This window comes from Pleurodeles waltl, chromosome 5 (assembly GCF_031143425.1).
Source record: "Pleurodeles waltl isolate 20211129_DDA chromosome 5, aPleWal1.hap1.20221129, whole genome shotgun sequence".
Classification (NCBI taxonomy): domain Eukaryota; kingdom Metazoa; phylum Chordata; class Amphibia; order Caudata; family Salamandridae; genus Pleurodeles; species Pleurodeles waltl.
Genome location: NC_090444.1, coordinates 1834502188 through 1834520891, shown reverse-complemented (window position 1 = coordinate 1834520891; position 18704 = coordinate 1834502188). Strand labels below are relative to the sequence as shown.

At 48.1% G+C, this 18704-nt stretch overlaps 1 protein-coding gene across 1 annotated transcript in view; it reads right to left on the bottom strand.

The window, feature by feature from the left end:
• The window catches only part of DNAH8 (dynein axonemal heavy chain 8), a 9979189-nt gene that overhangs the window by 7349647 nt on the left and 2610838 nt on the right, over positions 1-18704 (bottom strand). The window lies entirely within an intron of this gene.

The following is an 18704-nucleotide window of genomic DNA, read 5'->3' as shown; positions in this document are numbered from 1 at the left end:
GTTGGACCACAGGTTAAGAACCAATTCCCTAGTGTGCTTCTCTCCCACCTCTGCACTGCGTTCTGCAGTCTCTCTGCCCGTGCTCCTCTCCCCAGCCCGCTCCTGTTGCTCTCTTGCCGTTTACTTTGTCTAATCACCGCCACAGTGTTCTGTCTACATTTGTTTTCTTCTCTCCTCGCACCCTCCATGTTGCTTTTCCCCAGGCGCGCCTTCCTGTTGCTTCACCCCTGCCTTTTGTTTCTTTTCCAACCCTCTGTGATTCCACCCCGTATTGCTTCTGCACTTCACCGCCCCGCTACATATTGCTCTCTTTTGTTGTAAGTTTGTTTACCCACCTGTGCCCCGGTGTGGTTTTCCCAAGCCTCCTGTTTCCTCTTAGTCATCCTCTGTGATTCCATCTCCACCCCCTTTATTGTTTCTGCGCCCACCGCTAACCTCCATGTTGCTGTCTCTCACTGATTTCCTTTTGCTTTGACTTCCATAAAAGCTACGGATATTTGGATCATCCTTGCCAGAGAGCAAATTAGTTGTTGTTTGGATTACCTTCACCGCGAAACAGCTCCACTTCTAAGGGCTTGGGGCCTCAATCACAACCTGGGGTGTGACATTGAGAAAGGTCAGACCCTCAGCTTTCTTTGGGCACTACAGAAAGCAAGCCGAGGAAGGATAATACATTAGGGCCGATAACCCTGTAGCTTGCACATAAAGCTGAATGGTGATTAGCCTGATGTTTTTTAATCCTGTCTCCCTGGCACCGTTATTCACAGTTCTTGTGTGACATGAGGACTGAGAGGCATTTCTAAGCTGGCTTGGGCTAGGCACTCAGGAACTGAGACTTTGCGAACCCTCTGAGAATGAATCACAGACTCTCAGGGATCAAAGAACCAAAAGTTAAGAACCACTGAATTACACAGTCGCGATTGCTACTGTGCAGTCATGGTTCAGACACACTTTCCATTTAAAAGCATTTTTTGATTTCACTATAACTTTTGATTCAGTGAACAGATTTGAAAGAAACTTAGCTAAAGTCTAACACCCTAATATTCATATCATAGAAAAGTTAAAAGGGGGGTTAAAAAAAGAAGTACTTCTCTATTTAAAGTCACATGGGATTTTTTTGTTCATGCTTACGGCCCAACTCACTGAACGGATTTACATCAAACATAGCATGAATTTAGAACTTTACTTTAGAAAGTGTGCTTTTGTTGGTTTGGTGTATGTAGTGGTCAGCAGTTTAATATGTAACTATTTAAACATTTACCAAGGGTTCACAGTTTTGTAAATCTATTGCCATTTCAACTGAAGAGTTATGACTTCTGAATACTGTCAGTCATATTTTGAATTTTTTAAGAAACGTGATTGGCTGGATAAGGGATGTGATTTTTTTTGTGGTTTACTCTGAAACAAGCAAGTCTGTACCTACTTGCGAGTGCTGCTGTGGAAATCAATTTTACACAGCCATGGGGGAGCCACCCTCAGAGTTGACCAACCCCAGGCGGTTTCCCACGAGAATCCAGATGTGTGGAAACTTTAAGAACCACAACATCAAAAACAGCCAAAAAACAGTGTGTAACTCGCAAATCAGACACCTGAAACTCCATCCACGCAGCACTAAACTGCCGGCTCAAATGGCAGAAACCACCATAATGAACCTACAGCAATGCATGATAGCAGGAAATGTCCGGAACAACGAGTCCGAAACAACAATGTCATTTACATCGCAAGCGGAACGACGCTTGCCGGAACAACTAGGGGCTTTCTCTCTGCCGTAACCATGCATGTGCTGAACAACGCACATGCGTGTTTTTATGGCAGAGAAAAAGGGAGAGAGCATCGTGAGAGTACTTGGTCAGGTAAGTGGGGCTGGGGCAGGGACGGGGGAGTTGGGCCATTTTTTTTAAGGGGCTGGGGTGGGGGTTCGGGTAGTTATGTTTTTTAGGATGGGTGGGGGGGAGTTATGTTTTTAGGGTGGGTGGAGTGGTCGGGGTAATAGTGTTTTTAGGGTGGGTAGTGGGCGGTCAGGGTACTTCTGTTTTTAGAGCAGGTGGGGGACCAGTTATGTTTTTAGTGTGGGTGGGGGGTCGAGGTAGTTATGCATTAGGGAAGGTGGGAAGGTCGGGGTAGTAGTGTTTTAGGGTGGGGGATTGGGGGTCAGGGTTCTTGTGTTTTTAGGGCGCATGGGGGTGTGGGGTAGTGATGTTTTTAGGGCGGATGGGGGGTTGGGGTAATTGTGTTTTTTAGGGCAGGTAGTGGGAGGACGGGGTAGTTGTGTTTTAAGGGCGGGGTCGGGGTAGTTATGTTTTTAGGGTGGTGGGGGGTCTGGGTAGTAGTGTTTTTAGGGTGGGGTAGTTGTGTTTTTAGGGCGGAGGTCATGTAGTTATATTTTCAGCACAGGTGGTGCCACTTGATTTTAAGGGGCGGGGTGGGGGTTTGGGGAAGTTATGTTTTTAGGGCAGGTGTTGAGGGGTCGGGGTAGTTATGTTTTTTAGGGTGGGTTGGGGGTCGAGTAGTAATGTTTTATAGGGCGGATGGGGGATCGAGGTAGTAGTGCTTTTAGGGCAGGTGGGGGGTGCGGTAGTAGTGTTTTAAGGCGGGTGGGGGGGTCGGGTAGTTGTGGTTTTAGGGCGGTTGAGGGGGTTGGATAGTTGTGTTTTTAGGGTGGGTGGTGCCATTTTCTTTTAAGGGAAGGTTGGGGGGTCGGGGTAGTGATGTTTTAAGGGCAGTTGGTGGGTGTGAGAAAGTAGCCTTTTTCTAGCATGGTTACACCCACTTTTGGCCTGTTTGTGAGTGTGTGTCAGTGTGTTTTTACTGTGTCACTGGGATCGTGCTAGCCAGGACCCCAGTGCTCATAGTTAGTGGCCTAATGTGTGTGTTGTCAGTAGTGCTTGACTGTGTCACTGAGGCTCTGCTAACCAGAACCTCAGTGCTTATGCTCTCCCTGCTTTTAAATTTAAATTTGTCACTGTAGGCTAGTGACTTCATTTACCAATTTCAATTGGCACAATGGACCCCCCTTATAAGTCCCTAGTCTATGGTACCTAGGTAGCATTTCCTTTGCCACCCATAAGGAGTTCAGACAAACCCTTTCACTGGACTGCCATTGCAGGCTGCGTGACGTAGTGCACACAATATTTCACAGCCATTTTCACTGCACTTAAGTAACTTATAAGTCACCTATTTGTCTAACCTATACTTGATGAAGTCTAGGTGCAAAGTTACTAAGTGTGAGGGCACCCTTGCACTAGCAAAAGTGCCCCCACATAGTTCAGTCCATTTCCCGGGACTTTGTGAGTGCAGGGACGCAATTATGTGCCTGCACTACATATATGTCAATACCTATATGTAGCTTCACAATGGCAACTCCAAATATGGCCATGTAATGTGTCTAAGATCATGGATTTGTCCCCCATTCCAAATCTGGTATTGGGTAGCCAATTCCATGCATCCTGGGGGCTCCACCATGGACCCCCAGTACTGCCAAACCAGCTCTATGAGGCTTGCAATGCAGCTACAGCTACTGCCACCTCACAGAGAGGGTTCCGCCCTCCTGGGGTCTGAGCAGCTCAGTCCCAGGAAGGCAGAACAAAGCATTTCCTTTGGGAGCTGGGTGTTACACCCTCTCCCTTTGGAAATAGGTGTTACAGGCTGGGGAGGGGTAGCCTCCCCCAGCCTCTGGAAATGCTTTGAAGGGCACAGATGGTGCCATCCTTGCATAAGCCAGTTTACACCGGTTCAGGGACCCCTTATCCCTGCTCTGTTGCTGAGCGACCCCTCTGTCTCCTCCTCCAAGGGGCGACCTCCTGGTCCTTCGTGGGCCCGGGCATCACCCATTATCTTCAACCGCGACTCTTGCAGCTAGCAAGGCTTGTTTGCGGTCTTTCTGCGTGGAAACAACTCTGCATCCTCCAGCATGCCGTGGGACATCTTCTGACCAAAGGAGAAGTTCCTGGCACCTTCCGTTGTTGCAGAATCTTTGGCTTCTTCCACCCGGAGGCATCCCTTTTGCACCTTCATCCTCTGGAGGTAAGTATTATACACAATATATACACTAGAAACCAAAATAAGGTAAGTAATTAGACATAGGATTGTGCAAACAATAGGAAATGCTATAGAATGCAATGGGAGAAAATAGGTCTAGGGGCAACACAAACCATATACTAAGAAAGCGGAATGTGAATCACGAATTCCCCCCTAAACATGTGTAGTGTGTGCAGAATCGCTGGGAGAGTAAGAATACAGTAAAGGTAAGCAAATTACCCCACCCCAGAGCCCAGAAAAGCAGGAGTAAAGTAATGCAAGTTTCCTTAGGACATACTACACCTCGTGATTGGAATTACTGCAAGAACCAACCAAGTCTGCAAACAACAAATAGTGAATTCCTGGAGCTGAAGACCTGCAAAAGAAGGAGACCAAGTCCAGAAGTCGAAAGAAGTTCCAGTAAGGACAGGAGCCCCTGCCAACCCAGAAGAGGGTACAAAAGAAGAGTCCCTGGTGGACAAAGACTGCAGAAATGCACACTAGGAAGATGCCAGTGTGTCCTGCATGATGCAAATGATGGTTTTGGCGCTGGAATCCTCCAACAAGCCTTGGTTCCGACAAAGTCGCGTTTTGCGTCAACTAGGTGCTATCTGGACCCAGGGACCCAGGAGAGACCAGGGGGCCTCAACTCTGTGTGAGGAGGAAGAGAGGGCTCTCAGCACTTCAGTGAGCCCTCAGAGCACCAGATAGCACCCACGGGTGTCCCAGGACACAGGGACAAAGAAGGTGCAAAATGAGGTTGGTGCAGCACTACAAAAGAAGGTCCCACGCCGCTGGAGAACAACTTAGCGAGTTGAGCGTCGCAGGGTAGAGTGCTGGGGACCTGGGCCAGGCTGTACATGAAGGAATTTTGCAAATAGTGCACAGAGGCCTCAGGAGGTAAAGATGACGCGGTGCACAGGGGTACTGTCATTCTAGGGGAAGGCAAGGTCTTACCTCCTCCAAATTGCAGCAGGATCTCAGGGCAGTCTATGTCGATGGGGTCCACCCTCTGTGTTCCAAGGAGCACGCTCATCGCTGTGAGAGGAGTCCATGAGAACAGTTGTCGACTTAGAAGGTGCATGTGTGAGCAGGGGAGTGACTCCGCCACCCCTCGGGAGATTTCTTCGGTCCTTCTGGTGCAGAATGAAGACAGGGAGTCCTCAGAGCATGCACACCATGGAAACTGTTGCAGTTGCTTGCTGGAGCTGAAGTTACAGAAGAAAAGTTTCCTTGTGAATACTTTGTTGCTGTTACAGCAGTTCCTGGAGCAGGCTGTGGTTGATCCGAGGTCAGAGGATGAAGTAGTAGTTGCAGAGGATTCCTGCTGGAAACTTGCAAGTAGATTCTGAAGAGAACCCACAGGAGAGACCCTAAATAGCCCTGAGAGGGGGATTGGCTACCTTATCAGGTAAGGACCTATCAAGAGGGGTCTCTAACATCACCTGCTGGCACTGGCCACTCAGAGCCCTCCAGAGTGCCCTCACACCTTGCAAAGCAAGATGGCTGAAGTCTGGGACACACTGGAGGAGCTCTAGGCACCACCCATAGGGTGGTGATGGACAGGGGAGTGGTGACTCCCCTTTCCTTTGTCCAATTGAACGCCAGAGCAAAGCTGGGGGGTTCCCGGAACCGGTGTAGACTGGTTTATGCAAGGAGGGCACCATCTGTGCCCTTCAAAGCATTTCCAGAGGCTACTCCTCTCAGGCCCTTAACACCTATTTCCAAAGGGAGAGGGTGTAACACCCTCTCTCAGAGGAAATCCTTTGTTCTGCCTTTCTGGGACTGGGCTGCCCAGGCCCCAGGGGGCAGAAACCTGTCTGAGGGTTGGCAGCAGTGGTAGCTGCAGAGAAAACCCCAGAGAGTTAGTTTGGCCGTATCCAGGGATGCATGGAATTATCCCCCCAATACCAGAATGATATTGGGGAGACAATTCCATGATCCTAGACATGTTACATGGCCATGTTCGGAGTTACCTTTGTGACGCTACATATAGGTATTGACCTATATTAAGTGCACGCGTGTTATGGTGTCCCCGCACTCACAAGGCCTGGGGAAATTGCCCTGAACAATGTGGGGGCACCTTGGCTAGTGCCAGGGTGCCCACACACTAAGTAACTTTGCACCTAACCTTCACTAAGTGAGGTTTAGACATATAGGTGACTTATAAGTTACTTAAGTGCAGTGTAAAATGGCTGTGAAATAACGTGGACGTTATTTCACTTAGGCTGCAGTGGCAGGCCTGTGTAAGAATTGTCTGAGCTCCCTATGGGTGGCAAAATAAATGCTGCAGCCCATAGGGATCTCCTGGAACCCCAATACCCTGGGTACCTAGGTATCATATACTAGGGAATTATAAGGGTGTTCCAGTGTGCCAATCAGAATTGGTAAAATTAGTCTCTAGCCTGCAGTGACAATTTTAAAAGCAGAAAGAGCATAAACACTGAGGTTCTGATTAGCAGAGCCTCAGTGATACAGGTAGGCACCACACAGGGAACACATACAGGGCACACTTTATGAGCACTGGGGTCCTGGCTAGCAGGATCCCAGTGACACAGGCAAAAACAAACATACATACAGTAAAAATGGGGGTATCATGCCAGGCAAGAAGGTACTTTCCTACACACCTTACAAGGATGGTGATGACATCTACAAGTGATTTGCTGTACTTGAGAGGGCCTGTAAAGTTCAGAGGTCCCCCATGTACAGTGGGCTGCTATCCTTTGGTTATCCTTCTCTGGCAAGGGAAGAGATAGACTTCTTATTGTCAGATAACTATCAAATTCTTAAAGGTGCACTCCTGGATGGTCTGGGCTTAACCACTGAACAGTATAGACTTAAGTTCAGAGAGACCAGAAAAGAGTCATCACAGGACTGGACAGATTTTGTAGACTGTTCTGTGATGGCCCTAGAAGGATGGTTAAATGGCAGTAGGGTGAATGACTATGAAAGCCTTAATAACTTGATTCTGAGAGCATATTTTGAATAATTGTGTGTCTGACTTGTTACATCAGTATCTTGTGGACTCAGATCTGACCTCTCCCCAAGAATTGGGAAAGAAGGCAGACAAATGGGCCAGAACAAGGGTGAACAGAAAAGTTCATACAGGGGGTGACAAGGATGTCAAGAAGAAGGATGGTAAGTCACATGACAAGGGTTGGGACAAAGACAGAGAATCATCGGAGTCTCCATCAGGCCCACAAAAATCCTCTGGGGGTGGTGGGTCCAAATCCTCTTCTCACAAAGATAGTAAACCTTGGTGTTATATGTTTAAAGCCAAAGGCCATTGGGCCACTGACAGTCACTGTCCAAAAAGAAACACCAAACCTCCCACCACCACAACCCCAACTGGAATGACTAGTGCCCCTAGTAATAGCAGTGGTGGTGGGGAAAGCACTACTAATAGCCAATCAAAGGGTGTAGCTGGGCTCACCATTGGTAATGTAGATGGGGTTGGTCTAGTTAGGGAGATCACTGAGGCTGTTTTAGTCTCTGATGGAGGCATTGACCTAGCCACTTTAGTTGATTGTCCCCTTAATATGGATAAGTACAAGCAGCTACCCCTGATTAATGGTGTTCAGGTTTAGGCCTACAGGGACACAGGTGAATGTGTCACCATGGTGATAGAAAAACTGGTTGCCCCTGAGCAGCACCTACTTGGTCACAAGTACCAAGTGACAGACGCCCATAGCGACACTGTAAGCCACCCCATGGCTGTTGTGGATCTCAATTGGGGGGGTGGTGGGGGGTATTACTGGTCCAAAGAAAGTTGTGGTAGCCACTGATTTACCTGTAGAATGTCTGCTAGGCAATGATTTGGAGACTTCAGCTTGGGCTGAAATGGGGTTGGAGGCCCATGCAGCAATGCTGGGCATTCCTGGGCATAATTTTGCTATTACCAGGGCTCAGGCCAAGAAGCAAAGAGGACAGGGAAACTTGGATCATGGAATAATTGACCAAGTGCTCCCAAAAACTAGGGGTAAGAAGGGCAAACCCATGTCCACTATCCCTCCCTCCGCAGAGGATTCCCCTTTTGAGGAAGAGGAATTCTCTCCCTGTGCAGAACCTACACCAGAGGAGCTGGAAGCTAATACAGCTGTGCTTTTGGGTGCAGGGAGGTCTGCCAGGGAAGACCTGAGTGTGGCACAGCAAACCTGTCCCACATTGTAGGGTCTCAGACAGCAAGCTGTCAAGAAGCAAAATGGTGATCTCACTGATAACCACAGAATAATCTCCTTTATACTGAAGCAAGGGACCCTAAACCTGGTGTCACCAGGAGACTGGTCACCCCCCCTCAGTACAGGGAATTCCTCCTAACTCTGGTTCATGACATCCCTTTAGCTGGGCATTTAGGCTAGAGTAAAACATGTGACAGACTTGCTCCACATTTTCATTGGCCCCATATGTCAGAAGACACAAAGGAGTTTTGTCGTTCCTGTGTCAACTGCCAAGCCAGTGGCAAGACCGGTGGCACCCCAAAGGCCCCCTTAATACCAGTGCCAGTGGTTGGGGTGCCTTTGAAAGGGTAGGGGTTGATATTGTTGGCCCCTTTGACCCTCAAACAGCTTCTTGCAATAGATTCATCCTTGTGGTGGTGGACCATGCCACAAGGTATTCGGAAGCTATCCCCTTAAGGACCACTACAGCACCTGCAGTGGCAAAAGCCCTTCTGGGAATATTTTCCAGGGTGGGTTTCCCTGAGGAAGTAGTGTCAGACAGAGGTAGTAGCTTCATGTCTGCATACCTAAAAGCAATGTGGAAGGAGTTTGGTTTGGTGTTACATACAAGTTCAGCACCCCTTATCATCCACAAACTAATGGATTGGTTGAGAGGTTTAATAAAACTCTCAAAGGCATGATCATGGGACTCTCTGAAAAAAAAGGAGATGGGATCTTCTATTACCATGCCTCCTTTTCACCTACAGGGAGGTACCCCAAAAAGGAGTGGGCACCAGCCCATTTGAACTCCTATTTGGTCACCCTGTTAGGGGTCCCCTTGCTCTTGTTAAGGAGGGTTGGGAACAACTTTAAAAGCTCCAAAACAAGACATTGTGGACTATGTACTTGGCCTGAGAAGTAGAATGGCTGAGTACATGATAAAGGCCAGCAAAAACCTTCAGGCCAGCCAAGAGCTCCAAAAGCCATGGTTTGACCAGAAGCCTGTCCTGACAGACTACCACCCAGGACAGAAGATGTGGGTATTGGAGCCTGTGGCCCTAAGGGCACTCCAGGACAAATGGAGTGGACCCCATCCAATTGTAGAAAAGAAAGGTGAGGTCACCTACCTGGTGGACCTGGGCACTGCCAGAAGCCCCCTTAGCGTGCTTCATGTCCATCGCCTAAAGCCTTACTATGACAGGGCTGACTTAACCCTGCTCATGGCTACACATGAGGGACAGGAAGAAGACAGTGACCCTCTCCCCGATCTCTTCTCCAACACTGAAGCTGGTGGCATAGTGGACGGAGTGGTGCTTGCAGACTGCCTTACTGCTGAGCAGAAGGAAGAATGTAGAAATCTCCTTGATCAATTTACAGCCAACCTGACCATGTCAGAGATTGCATAAAAGCTGAAGTTCAGAAAATGTTAGACCATGGATTTATTGAGCCTTCTGATAGCCCCTCGGCCAGTCCAGTGGTGATTGTCCCCAAACCGCATAGCAAAGAAGGAAAGAGAGAAATGTGGTTTTGTGTGGACTATAAGGGTCTCAATACAGTAACCAAAACAGATGCTCACCCTATATCCAGGGCAGATGAGCTAATAGATACACTGGCATCTGCCAAGTACCTAAGCACTTTTGATTTGACTGCAGGGAATTGGCAGATCAAAATGTCAGAAGATGCTGAAGCAAAAACTGCATTTTCTACTATAGGAGGCATTATCAATTCACTGTTATGCCATTTGGTTTGAAAACTGCACCTGCCACTTTTCAGAGGCTGGCGAGTACAGTCCTCCAAGGTTTGGAAGCTTTTACTGCAGCATATTCGGATGCTATTGCTGTCTTTAGCTCCACCTGGGATGATCACCTGGTCCACCGCTGGAAAGTTTTGGAGGCCCTGCAAAAGGCAGGCCTAACTATCAAGACTTCAAAGTGCCAGACAGGGCAAGGGAAAGTGGTTTAGCTGGGCCACCTGGTAGGTGGAGAACAGATTGCACCACTACAGGGGAAGATTCAGACCATTATGGACTGGGCTCCCCCTACTACTCAGACCCAGGTCGGAGCCTTCTTAGGTCTCACTGGGTATTACAGGATGTTCATCAAGAACTATGGCTACATTGCAGCCCCTCTTAATGACCTCACCAGCAAAACAATGCCTAAAAAGGTATTGTGGACAGCTAGCTGTCAGAAAACTTTTGAGGCGCTTAAGAAGGCAATGTGCTCTGCACCTGTCTTAAACAGCCCAAACTACTCCCAAAAATGCATTGTTCAAACAGATGCTTCTGAATTAGGGTTAGGGGCTGTACTATCACAACTTAACTCAGAGGGCCAGGATCAACCGGTTGCTTTCATTAGCAGGAGTTTGACTCCTTGAGAAAAGCGTTGGTCTGCCATAGAGAGGGAGGCCTTTGCTGTGGTTTGGGAACTGAAGAAGATGAGACCCTACTTGTACAGATTGACAGCAAACCTCTATTATGGCTTAAACAAATGAAAGGTGAAAACCCTAAACTGTTGGGGTGGTCCATTTCCCTACAGGGAATGGACTTTACAGTGGAACATAGACCTGGGAGTACCCACTCCAATGCAGATGGAATCTCCAGATATTTCCACTTAGAGAATGAAGACTCATCTGGGAAAGGTTAGCCTTATTGTCCCGCGTTTGGGGGGGGGGGGGGCGTTGTGCAGGAAAGTACCATCTTCCTTGGCATGTTACCCCCATTTTTACTTGTATGTCAGTATGCTTTTGCCTGTCTCATTGGGATCCTGCTGGTCAGGACCTAGGTACCCAGGGCATTGGGGTTCCAGGGGATCCATATGGGCTGCAGCATTTCTTTTGCCACCAATAGGGAGCCCATTGTGAGAAAGTAGCCTCTTTCTAGCCTTGTTACCCCCACTTTTGGCCTGTTTGTGAGTGTATGTCAGGGTGTTTTCACTGTCTCACTGGGATCCTGCCAGCCAGGGCCCAGTGCTCATAGTGAAAACCCTATGTTTTCAGTATGTTTGTTATGTGTCACTGGGACCCTGCTAGTCAGGACCCCAGTGCTCATAAGTTTGTGGCCTATATGTGTGTGTTCCCTGTGTAGTGCCTAACTGTCTCACTGAGGCTCTGCTAACAAGAACCTCAGTGGTTATGCTCTCTCATTTCTTTATAAATTGTCACTAACAGGCTAGTGACCAATTTTACCAATTTACATTGGCTTACTGGAACACCCTTATAATTCCCTAGTATATGGTACTGAGGTACCCAGGGTATTGGGGTTCCAGGAGATCCCTATGGGCTGCAGCATTTCTTTTGCCACCCATAGGGAGCTCTGACAATTCTTACACAGGCCTGCCACTGCAGCCTGAGTGAAATAACGTCCGCGTTATTTCACAGCCATTTTTCACTGCACTTAAGAAACTTATAAGTCACCTATATGTCTAACCTTTACCTGGTAAAGGTTAGGTGCAAAGTTACTTAGTGTGAGGGCACCCTGGCACTAGCCAAGGTGCCCCCACATTGTTCAGAGCCAATTCCCTGAACTTTGTGAGTGCGGGGACACCATTACACGCGTGCACTACATATAGGTCACTACCTAAATGTAGCTTCACCATGGTAACTCCGAATATGGCCATGTAACATGTCTATGATCATGGAATTGCCCCCTCTATACCATCCTGGCATAGTTGGCACAATCCCATGATCCCAGTGGTCTGTAGCACAGACCCTGGTACTGCCAAACTGCCTTTCCTGGGGTTTCACTGCAGCTGCTGCTGCTGCCAACCCCTCAGACAGGCATCTGCCCTCCTGGGGTCCAGCCAGGCCTGGCCCAGGGTGGCAGAACAAAGGACTTCCTCTGAGAGAGGGTGTTACACCCTCTCCCTTTGGAAAATGGTGTGAAGGCAGGGGAGGAGTAGCCTCCCCCAGCCTCTGGAAATGCTTTCTTGGGCACAGATGTGCCCAATTCTGCATAAGGCAGTCTACACCGGTTCAGGGGACCCCTTAGCCCTGCTCTGGCGCGAAACTGGACAAAGGAAAGGGGAGTGACCACTCCCCTGACCTGCACCTCCCCTGGGAGGTGTCCAGAGCTCCTCCAGTGTGCTCCAGACCTCTGCCATCATGGAAACAGAGGTGCTGCTGGCACACTGGACTGCTCTGAGTGGCCAGTGCCACCAGGTGACGTCAGAGACTCCTTCTGATAGGCTCCTTCAGGTGTTGCTAGCCTATCCTCTCTCCTAGGTAGCCAAACCCTCTTTTCTGGCTATTTAGGGTCTCTGTCTCTGGGGAAACTTTAGATAACGAATGCAAGAGCTCATCCGAGTTCCTCTGCATCTCTCTCTTCACCTTCTGATAAGGAATCGACTGCTGACCGCGCTGGAAGCCTGCAAACCTGCAACATAGTAGCAAAGACGACTACTGCAACTCTGTAACGCTGATCCTGCCGCCTTCTCGACTGTTTTCCTGCTTGTGCATGCTGTGGGGGTAGTCTGCCTCCTCTCTGCACCAGAAGCTCCGAAGAAATCTCCCGTGGGTCGACGGAATCTTCCCCCTGCAACCGCAGCCACCAAAAAGCTGCATTACCGGTCCCTTGGGTCTCCTCTCAGCACGACGAGCGAGGTCCCTCGAATCCAGCGACTCTGTCCAAGTGACCCCCACAGTCCAGTGACTCTTCAGTCCAAGTTTGGTGGAGGTAAGTCCTTGCCTCACCTCGCTGGGCTGCATTGCTGGGAACCGCGACTTTTGCAGCTACTCCGGCCCCTGTGCACTTCCGGCGGAAATCCTTTGTGCACAGCCAAGCCTGGGCCACGGCACTCTAACCTGCATTGCACGACGTTCTAAGTTGGTCTCCGGCGACGTGGGACTCCTTTGTGCGACTTCGGGTGAGCACCATTTCACGCATCCTCGTAGTGCCTGTTTCTGGCACTTCTCTGGGTGCTACCTGCTGCTGAGAGGGCTCTTTGTCTTGCTCGACGTCCCCTCTCTCTCCTGGTCCAATTTGCGACCTCGTAGTCCCTCCAGGGCAACAGTAGCGTCCAAAAACGCTAATCGCACAATTTGAAGCTAGCAAGGCTTGTTGGCGTTCTTTCGGCGGGAAACCACTTCTGCACGACTCTCCACAGCGAGAGGGATCCGTCCACCAAAGGGGAAGTCTCTAGCCCTTTTCGTTCCTGCAGAAACCTCAGCTTCTTCTGTCCAGTAGAAGCTTCTTTGCACCCGCAGCTGGCATTTCTTGGGCATCTGCCCATCTCCGACTTGCTTGTGACTTTTGGACTTGGTCCCCTTGTTCCACAGGTACCCTAGATTGGAAATACACAGTTGTTGCATTGTTGGTTTGTGTCTTTCCTGCATTATTCCTCTAACACGACTTCTTTGTCCTTAAGGGAACTTTAGTGCACTTTGCACTCACTTTTCAGGGTCTTGGGGAGGGTTATTTTTCTAACTCTCACTATTTTCTAATAGTCCCAGCGACCCTCTACAAGGTCACATAGGTTTGGGGTCCATTCGTGGTTCGCATTCCACTTTTGGAGTATATGGTTTGTGTTGCCCCTATCCCTATGTTTCCCCATTGCATCCTATTGTAACTATACATTGTTTGCACTGTTTTCTAAGACTATACTGCATATTTTTGCTATTGTGTATATATATCTTGTGTATATTTCCTATCCTCTCACTGAGGGTACACTCTAAGATACTTTGGCATATTGTCATAAAAATAAAGTACCTTTATTTTTAGTATAACTGTGTATTGTGTTTTCTTATGATATTGTGCATATGACACTAAGTGGTACTGTAGTAGCTTCACACGTCTCCTAGTTCAGCCTAAGCTGCTCTGCTAAGCTACCATTATCTATCAGCCTAAGCTGCTAGACACCCTATACACTAATAAGGGATAACTGGGCCTGGTGCAAGGTGCAAGTACCCCTTGGTACTCACTACAAGCCAGTCCAGCCTCCTACATTGGTTGTGCAGCGGTGGGATAAGTGCTTTGAGACTACTTACCACTCTTGTCATTGTACTTTTCATAAGAGAAAAATATACAAAACAAGGTCAGTGTATATACACATAGCCAAAAAGTTTTGCATTTCCTCTTTTCACTCTTTTCTAAGTGCTGAAAAGTACTTCTAACTTATTAAAAAGTTCTTAAAAGTTTAAAAAGTTTTTTTTCTGTCTTTCCAAAAAGTTCTGAAAACTTTTTTCTCTTTTTGTATCACTTTAACTCTCTCTAAAAATGTCTGGCACAGGCCAAAATGTTGACCTGTCTAAGATTGCATATGATCACCTTAGCTGGAAAGGAGCAAGGAGTCTCTGCATAGAGAGAGGTTTGAGTGTAGGGAAGAATCCTTCCTTGGAACTGTTACTTAATATGCTTAGAGAACAAGATAAGGCTAAAAGTGCCCCATCTGTTGAAAAAGTAGCTAATGGTTCTCAATCTGATCCAGGGACTCCCCCAGGAAAAGGTTCAGGAAAGAAACGTCTTAGCCTGCCCATTACTAGACAGTCTAGCATAGTTGGTACTGAGGTGGAGTCACATCATCCATATGATGTGCTCTCACATTACACTGTCAGCCAAGCTGTTAGGGTGGCTTCTGTAAGGGACAGGTCTCCTTCTGTTCATTCCCATCATACCTCTGTATCTAGGAATGTCCTTCCCACCAACCCTGATGACAGAATGTTAGAGAGGGAACACAATAAGTTGAGGGTGGAACAAACCAGACTGAAGCTTAAAAAGCAACAGCTGGATTTGGATAGACAGTCTTTTGAACTAGAGAAGGAAAGACAGAAGTTGGGTTTAGAAACCCATGGTGGCAGCAGCAGTATTCCCCATAGTCATCCTGCAAAAGAGCATGATTCCAGGAATCTGCACAAGATAGTTCCCCCTTATAAGGAGGGGGATGACATTAACAAGTGGTTTGCTGCACTTGAGAGGGCCTGTGTTGTACAGGATGTCCCTCAAAGGCAGTGGGCTGCTATCCTATGGCTATCATATAGTGGAAAAGGTAGGGATAGGCTCCTTACTGTGAAAGAAAGTGATGCCAATAATTTTACAGTTCTTAAGAATGCACTCCTGGATGGTTATGGCTTAACCACTGAACAATACAGGATAAAGTTCAGAGAGACCAAAAAGGAGTCTTCACAAGACTGGGTTGATTTCATTGACCATTCAGTGAAGGCCTTGGAGGGGTGGTTACATGGCAGTAAAGTTACTGATTATGAAAGCCTGTATAACACAATCCTGAGAGAGCATATACTTAATAATTGTGTGTCTGATTTGTTGCACCAGTACTTGGTGGACTCTGATCTGACCTCTCCCCAAGAATTGGGAAAGAAGGCAGACAAATGGGTCAGAACAAGGGTGAACAGAAAAGTTCATACAGGGGGTGACAAAGATGGCAATAAGAAGAAAGATGCTGAAAAATCTCAAGATAAGCATGGGGATAAGGGTAAAACCAAAGATCCCACTTCAAATCTTAAACACTCTTCAGAGGGTGGGGATAAAACGAATTATTCCTCTTCTTCTCAACCCACACACATTAAAAAGCCTTGGTGCTTTGTGTGTAAAAATAGAGGCCATAGGCCAGGGGATAAGTCCTGTCCAGGTAAACCCCCTGAGCCTACCACCACTAATACATCAAGCTCTAGTGCCCCTAGCAGTAGTGGTACTAGTGGTGGGACTGCTGGCAACAGTCAAGCAAAGGGTGTAGTTGGGTTCACTTAAGGGTCCATCATAGAAACTGGGGTAGTCAGTCCCAAGACAGTTTCTGTCACACCTAGTGGCATTGGCCTTGCCACACTGGCTGCTTGTCCCCTTACAATGGATAAGTACAGGCAGACAGTTTCAATAAATGGTGTTGAGGCCTTGGCCTACAGGGACACAGGTGCCAGTATCACTTTGGTAACTGAAAACCTAGTGGCTCCTGAACAACACATCATTGGACAACAGTATAAAATTATTGATGTCCATAACTCCGCTAAGTTTCTTCCCTTAGCTATAATTCAGTTTAGTTGGGATGGAGTTACTGGCCCTAAGCAGGTGGTGGTATCACCTAGCTTACCTGTAGACTGTCTCTTAGGTAATGACCTAGAGGCCTCAGGTTGGGCTGATGTAGAGTTTTATGCCCATGCAGCCATGCTGGGCATCCCTGAGGAATTGTTCCCTCTCATTTCTACTGAAATGAAAAAGCAAAGGAGAGAAGGCCTGAAAACTCAGGATCCCTCTCCATCAACAGGTAAAAAGGGCATCACAGTATCCCCTAACCACCCTACCATTCAGTATACCATTCCTGTGGTGGGAGAAACCTCTCCTGGGGTGGCACCTGTTCCAAGGGAATCATCAGCTGGCAAAGCTGGACTCCCTGAGGTAGAAGTACCTCTCTGTGGGATAACTAACATTGGTGAGAAAAAGAGCACCATTTTGGTTAACATGGAGCATCCCTCCAACCCTCCCAGAGAAACTTTAGTGCAGAAACCCTGCACTGCCTCACAACACTTAGGACAGCATCCCTGCCCTAGTGTGGAGCTCATAGGACAGCATCCCTGCCCTGCTCCAACTCAAGAGAAACAGCATCCGTGTTCTCTCTTCCAGCCATATGGACAAAGTTTTTGCCCAGCTATGGCTTTACTGAGACAGCATCCCTGTCTGGCATTTCCATCATTACAAATAGGTTCAGTGGACAATTCCCACTGCTCTAAACTAAAACTTACTGATAGAAACTCTGAAAATACATCTTCACATTGTTGCTTAGCTAAAAAACTTCAAACAGGGTGGTTTACATCCCCACAGGGAGGTAACCATATAGTGGATGATAAAGGGAGTAACCAGTCTATTGCAGAGCTACTCTCTACTTATCACCACTTAGACAATAAAGTCTCAACTGGCCAAGGTTAGCCTTATTGTCCTTCGTTTGGGGGTGGGTTGTGTGAGAAAGTAGCCTCTTTCTAGCCTTGTTACCCCCACTTTTGGCCTGTTTGTGAGTGTATGTCAGGGTGTTTTCACTGTCTCACTGGGATCCTGCCAGCCAGGGCCCAGTGCTCATAGTGAAAACCCTATGTTTTCAGTATGTTTGTTATGTGTCACTGGGACCCTGCTAGTCAGGACCCCAGTGCTCATAAGTTTGTGGCCTATATGTGTGTGTTCCCTGTGTAGTGCCTAACTGTCTCACTGAGGCTCTGCTAACCAGAACCTCAGTGGTTATGCTCTCTCATTTCTTTCTAAGTTGTCACTAACAGGCTAGTGACCAATTTTACCAATTTACATTGGCTTACTGGAACACCCTTATAATTTCCTAGTATATGGTACTGAGATACCCAGGGTATTGGGGTTCCAGGAGATCCCTATGGGCTGCAGCATTTCTTTTGCCACCCATAGGGAGCTCTGACAATTCTTACACAGGCCTGCCACTGCAGCCTGAGTGAAATAACGTCCACGTTATTTCACAGCCATTTTTCACTGCACTTAAGTAACTTATAAGTCACCTATATGTCTAACCTTTACCTGGTAAAGGTTAGGTGCAAAGTTACTTAGTGTGAGGGCACCCTGGCACTAGCCAAGGTGCCCCCACATTGTTCAGAGCCAATTCCCTGAACTTTGTGAGTGCGGGGACACCATTACACGCGTGCACTACATATAGGTCACTACCTATATGTAGCTTCACCATGGTAACTCCGAATATGGCCATGTAACATGTCTATGATCATGGAATTGCCCCCTCTATACCATCCTGGCATAGTTGGCACAATCCCATGATCCCAGTGGTCTGTAGCACAGACCCTGGTACTGCCAAACTGCCTTTCCTGGGGTTTCACTGCAGCTGCTGCTGCTGCCAACCCCTCAGACAGGCATCTGCCCTCCTGGGGTCCAGCCAGGCCTGGCCCAGGGTGGCAGAACAAAGGACTTCCTCTGAGAGAGGGTGTTACACCCTCTCCCTTTGGAAAATGGTGTGAAGGCAGGGGAGGAGTAGCCTCCCCCAGCCTCTTTAAATGCTTTCATGGGTACAGATGGTGCCCATTTCTGCATAAGCCAGTCTACAACGGTTCAGGGACCCCTCAGCCCTGCTCTGGCGCGAAACTGGACATAGGAAAGGGGAGTGACCACTCCCCTGACCTGCACCTCCCCTGGGAGGTGCCCAGAGCTCCTTCAGTGTGCTCCAGACCTCTGCCATCTTGGAAACAGAGGTGCTGCTGGCACACTGGACTGCTCTGAGTGGCCAGGGCAAGCAGGTGACGGCAGAGACTCCTTCTGATAGGCTCCTTCAGGTGTTGCTAGCCTATCCTCTCTCCTAAGTAGCCAAACCCTCTTTTCTGGCTATTTAGGGTATCTGCTTTGGGGAATTCCTCAGATAATGAATGTAGAGGCCAACAGGTCCCTCTTGGTCCCGGGCAGAGCCATTTTCCGCTAACTGCAAACTTGGCATGTGCCAATTCTTGTTAGCGGAATATAGAGCTGCAAACCAGAGTGCAATCATCCATCTGGCGTGGGACATCATCTGCACCAATGAGGAACGCACATCCATCTTCTTGGGTGCATTACCGACTGTTCTTCACCGGTGGTTC